Source organism: Apium graveolens, chromosome 6 (assembly GCF_009905375.1).
Source record: "Apium graveolens cultivar Ventura chromosome 6, ASM990537v1, whole genome shotgun sequence".
NCBI classification, from domain to species: domain Eukaryota; kingdom Viridiplantae; phylum Streptophyta; class Magnoliopsida; order Apiales; family Apiaceae; genus Apium; species Apium graveolens.
Window position 1 is genome coordinate 132,688,240 of NC_133652.1, and position 6,011 is coordinate 132,694,250.

Sequence of the window (6,011 nt, forward strand, 5' to 3'; positions counted from 1 at the left end):
TGTCTTTACAATTCTATTCTCTCTCAGACTGAGCCAAAGAAAGTGGAAGAAGCTCTTCAAGATGCTGATTGGGTGCAAGCAATGCAGGAAGAGTTGAATGAATTTGAAAGAAACAAAGTCTGGACCCTAGTGCCAAGACCAAAGAATAGATCTGTTGTTGGTACAAAGTGGGTATTCAGAAACAAAACTGGCAGTGATGGCATAATTATAAGGAATAAGGCAAGGCTGGTTGCAAAAGGATATTCTCAACAGGAGGGAATTGATTATGATGAAACATTTGCAGCAGTTGCTAGGTTAGAAGCCATAAGGATATTCTTGGCTTATGCTGCTCACAAAAAGTTTACTGTCTTTCAAATGGATGTGAAAAGTGCTTTTCTCAATGGAGAATTGGAGGAGGAGGTATATGTTGAACAACCTCTAGGTTTTGTAGATACCAAAAATCCAGATTATGTCTACAGGCTTGATAAAGCACTTTATGGACTTAAGCAAGCTCCTAGAGCATGGTATGAGACTTTAGCTCAGTTTATCTGGAAAGTGGATTTAACAGAGGGACAATAGACAAAACACTGTTCTACCTCAACCATGGAAAGGACTTACTTCTGGTCCAGATTTATGTTGATGATATCATTTTTGGATCTACAAATGATAAACTTTGCAAAAAGTTTGCCAAACTAATGCAGTCAAGATATCAGATGAGTATGATGGGGGAACTTAGCTATTTTCTGGGCCTTCAAGTCAAGCAGAATGAGGAAGGCGCTTTTATTTGTCAAACCAAGTACACCAGAAACTTGCTGAAGAAATTTGGAATGCAAGATTGTTCAAGTGCATCCACTCCAATGGCCACTGCAACAAAACTGGATAAGGATACCGGTAAATCAGTAGATATTACTGACTACAGAGGTATGATTGGCTCTCTACTCTATCTAACTGCTAGTAGACCTGATATCATGTATGCTACCTGTCTTTGTGCAAGATTTCAAGCAGATCCAAGAGAACCTCACTTAACAGCTGTAAAAAGAATCTTTAAGTATCTTAAAGGAACAGCTGCTCTGGGATTATGGTATCCTAGAGAATCAGATTTTAAACTAATAGGTTACTCAGATGCAGATTTTGCAGGTTGCAAAATTGACAGGAAAAGCACAAGTGGAAGCTGTCAATTTCTTGGAGGCAGATTGGTTTCTTGGTACAGCAAGAAACAAAAGTCAATTTCCACATCAACTGCAGAAGCAGAGTATATTGCTGCAGGAAGCTGTTGTGCACAGATTCTTTGGATGAAGAATCAGTTACTGGATTATGGGTTAACATATTTCAAAATCCCTATTTACTGTGATAATCAAAGTGCTATTGCTATGACAGGTAATCCAGTTCAACACTCTATGACAAAGCACATCAGCATCAGGTACCACTTCATCAGGGAACATGTGGATGAAGGTACAGTGGAATTGCATTTTGTTCCCACAGATCAACAACTAGCAGATATCTTCACAAAACCATTGTGTGAAGCTACTTTTATAAGATTGGTAAATGAACTTGGAATGGTTTCAGGTTCTTTCTCTAAATCTGCTTAGTCTTGTTCTGTGTTATCAGACTTTATGCTCAGTATTTACAGAATTAATCTCATTGTGTATTCTGTGCTTAATTGATAAATGTCTTTAAGTACTGACTGTTGTCTGATACATGTTTATAAACTCTGATAAGTGATATGTCTATTCAAGTACCTTTTCAATCCTATGAGGATAACTGTGCTAGATACTGACCTAGTAGTCTTCAATAAACAAATGATTCCATGTAAGAAGTAATTATTTCAGTGGAAATCTTTTGACACTAGCAAATTCTGATAATTGAGCTTAGTTAAGTTTACTTTGTATATCTTATTACTAAGTCACAAATTAGAATAATGTTACTCATCTGTTAAGTTCTGATACTAGTAAAACTGCTGAATGTACTAAGTGCTGATAAACCTCACTTATAAAAAAAAAAGCAAAAAGATCAAAGAATAAAATCAGGTACTCCTTTGAGATCTAGAGTAAAAATGTGGAAGGGATGACCCAAGTGCATTGCTGGTATTAAGTAAATATGCATTAGAAAAGCAAAATATTTTCTTGGTGACTTTTCACACTCTATGATTACTGGAGAAATACTCTGATAATAGCATAAATTCTGATAAACAGTCGTGACTCACTTACACTGAGAAGCCACTGTAAAATAGAATTTCAAAAGATGCATAAAATTAGCACAAAACAGTTGAGATGGACTCAAGCATGAACTCATTCATCAGTAGGTTTCAGGACAATGACAGCTCTTTAGCAAAATTTTAGTTATGCCTTATTTCTAAGATGTACTGAAGTGACTCAGACTTTACTCTTTGTCTGTTATTTAGCTTAATGCACACACTAATCACTCCATATGAATGATGAAAATTACTGTGGTGGTCTATGTTATTTTAGATAAACAGTAACTGTGTCACTTTGCACAAATTCTAAGGACAAGTTCTAGTTACACGTTCTAATGATTAAGATCTGAAGTCTATAACTCATAACTTGTATGAGGAATTATTAAGATGGGCATTCCTTTTTCGAGTTAAGAAATTATGTTCTGATGACTGTTAAGTTCTGATATAAGTCTAAGTTTTGATATTACAGTCTAATGTTTTACTTGACTTATCTGTGAATTCTTCATCTTCCAAGCCAAAGAGGACAAAGAATGTTCCTCAAACACCTCAAAAGAGAAGGAGGATTGCATTGAGAGATGAATCTGATTCTGAGGAACCGGTTCCTGCTAGAGAACCTATTATAACTGAAGCTGAGAAAGAGATTTCTCAGAAGGATTCTAAAATTGGGGGTTCTAGGCTTCTCAAGAGGTTTAGACGAATGACAGTTCCTGAAACTCCCAAGGAATCCAAATCAAAAAGGAAGTACAAGAAACAGAGGGCACAAAGGCTAGTTTCAGATGATGAAGAGGAAGCAGCTAAGGAAGGGGATTAGGAATCTCTGATCTCACAAGACAAGGAATTTGCTCCAGTCACTTCTTCTCCATCAAGTCCATCTCAGGAAGCTGTATCTGACAAGGCTAACTCACCATCTGTGTCTCTTGTTGATCCAGGCACAAGTGCTGATATTGATGTTCAACACTTGGTTGTGTCTGAAGTATTTCTCTTAGAAGCTCCAACATCAAATAATCCTTCCACAACACCTGTTACTGATGCTGTTCAAACTCCAGAGTTATCAACAAACCTTCTCTGCATCAAGATGCTGATGATCAGACTTTAGGTGAGCATCAGGATATGGCTGTTGATCAGAACTTAGTATCAGATCAGCAATTAGAGGATGCTGAAGCCTCCATTGCTACTCCAACTGTTGTCTTATCAGAAGATACTGATTCTTTAAGTTCTGATCCTGCAAATGCTGGAGATACTGGTGATGCTGCTCCAACTGTAGATGCTGATGAAGCAGGTCCTTCAGGACATACTCCTCAACAGACTCTTCCTAAGTCTGAACTGGTAAAGAAGTTTATTATCGGGGAAGCACCAGTACCTTGGAGTGAAACTCCTGCAGATCAGGAGTGGACTAAGGAATGGAACTCAGTTTCATGTGTTCCAACTGAAAAACATCTTGCTGAGCACTTGACTAAAGCTGATGAAATGTTAAATTCTGATGATTTTAAAACCCAGCTTAGAGTCACTGCATTGAGTACTAAACATCTACAAGGTCTTCATTCAACTACTCATGCAGAGCTACACAAGATTTAGGAGAACTTTATCAAACAGGAACAAGTTTGGAAAATTGATAAGAAAAAGTTCTTTCAACCTACCATTGACAGGATTGCTTATATTGAGAAAACTCAAGAGAAACAACAAGCTCAGATTGATGAAATTCTGACAAATCAAGCTTCTCAGCAATCGCAACTTACTGAAATCCAATCCTCGGTGGAATTACTTATCTCTCTTTTACTACCTGCTGATGCCAAAAAGGGGGAGAAGGTAATTAAGTCCAAATGCAAAACTAAAACTAACAAGACACTGCAAGGAAAGGATGATGGAAATGATGATCAAGGATACTCTGGAATGGGTAGCGGTCATAGTCAAGGTAGAAGGTTTACATCAAGATAAGCTAGTCACAGGACAAGTTCTGATACTGGGAAAAGAATAAGTTCTGCTGCTGGTAAAAGGATAAGTTCTGATGAACTTCTAGATCTTGATGAGGAAATGTCAAGACAGTTATTTCTTCAAGAAAATCCAGGAATGGACTTGAAAAGTTTAAAGGAAGAAGAAGCCAGACTTAAATCAGAGAAAGTTACATCTAAATCTGAAGCTTCTGGTAAAAAATCACTTCCAAAACTCAAAGGCATTGTGATCAAAGAAAGGACACATACTGAAGCAACATTAGCTAGATCACAACCACAGATAGATCCAAGATCCAAGGGTAAAGAAAAGGTTGGTGAACCTATCAAGGTTTATGTACCTCCTGAGGAAGAAGAAATTACTGATGAAAAGGATGATCTTGCTCTGACTTCAAGAAAAGTTCTTAAAACAACCTCTGACATGGCTCAAGTTGTTCAGAGTCAAGAAATTGTAAGCTCTGATATTCAGAAGAAGCAAGTAACCTCTGACATAGCTCAAGTTAACTTGATATCAGAAAATAGATCAAAGACACTCATACCAGGATTCACTAAAGCAAAACAGACTCAATCTTTGAAGACTACTGCAAGTGGTTTTGAAGCAAGAGTAGTTACTGGAAAGGAAGCTAGAGATAAAACTGGATTGGGAAGTGCTGATGAAAGAAGAGTACACAACACTACCAATGATCCAACTTCCTTGAGTGAACCAGGTATTGGAGCTACTCCTGAGAGATTGAATCAACTGGAATCTGTACAGATGGTTTACCATACCTACTTGAAAGAATACATCATGTTGTATTTCATGAAAGATGGTAGGGTTTATCATATAAGACAAAATGCCATTCCATTGAAGTATTTTGAAGAATTGGAGCATGTACTTTTCTTACTTCAAGTGGATGACAGAATAACAGGGACTGCTGCAAACTACTTAAAAGAACAGATTCAGAGACAGAAAAGGCTTTATTCTGTTAAGTATGACAGCATATATGTTCCAAAGTACAGAGATCACAATGGTGATATTGTTGATATGAAGCCTAATACTGCACAGATTAGAACATATCTTGGTATTAAGGGACTTGAATTCAATCTAGAGTCTGACAAAGCTTATGTCATAAGACTAGATCAGGAGTTGAGAAAAGCAAAGATCAATGATCTCAGAGCTGCAATCTTTCAAACTGGTGAAGATACTGCAGAGCTTAAAGATGTCAAAAGGAGAATGATTGATGAACTCAGATATGCTGAGAAATGTTTGTTGAAGAACTATCTCAGAACAAATCCTGACATCAGAGAGATCAGAAAATGATGAAGCCCGGTCGAAGATCTACAACTGCTTAAATTCTGATATTTATACAGACTGAAGTTGTTATCAGAAGTTGAAATTGGTAAAAGCTTTAAGGACTGTAAGTTGTAGTTATTTAGTCTAATTCTCATGCATTTGTACTTAATGTTTTTGACATTATCAAATATATGTTAAACTTGTATATTATGTTAATTTACAAGTTGGGGGAGATTGTTAGATATATTTGATAATGTCATGGCTAATATGTTTTATGTTTAGCTTTCAGATCTTACTTGAACAGGATAAATCAGTACTTAACTGTTGATCAGTACTTATACTGGAAGTCAGGACTTAAGGATATCAGTACTTATATTATCAGGAGATAATCATCAGAAGATAGATATCAGAACTTAAGTGCTGAAGGACGATCAGATAAGGACAGTAGCTGATTAAAGGAAAGAAGATCAAGATAAACATAAGAAGAGATATGCATGAAGAAGGAATTCTATAAAGAATGGAATTCTTGGAAGAAAAGATATCTGATTGATATATTTTAGGAAGCAGAATTATATTCCATATCAATTAGCGATTATCTTGTAACTGTGTAGTATATAAA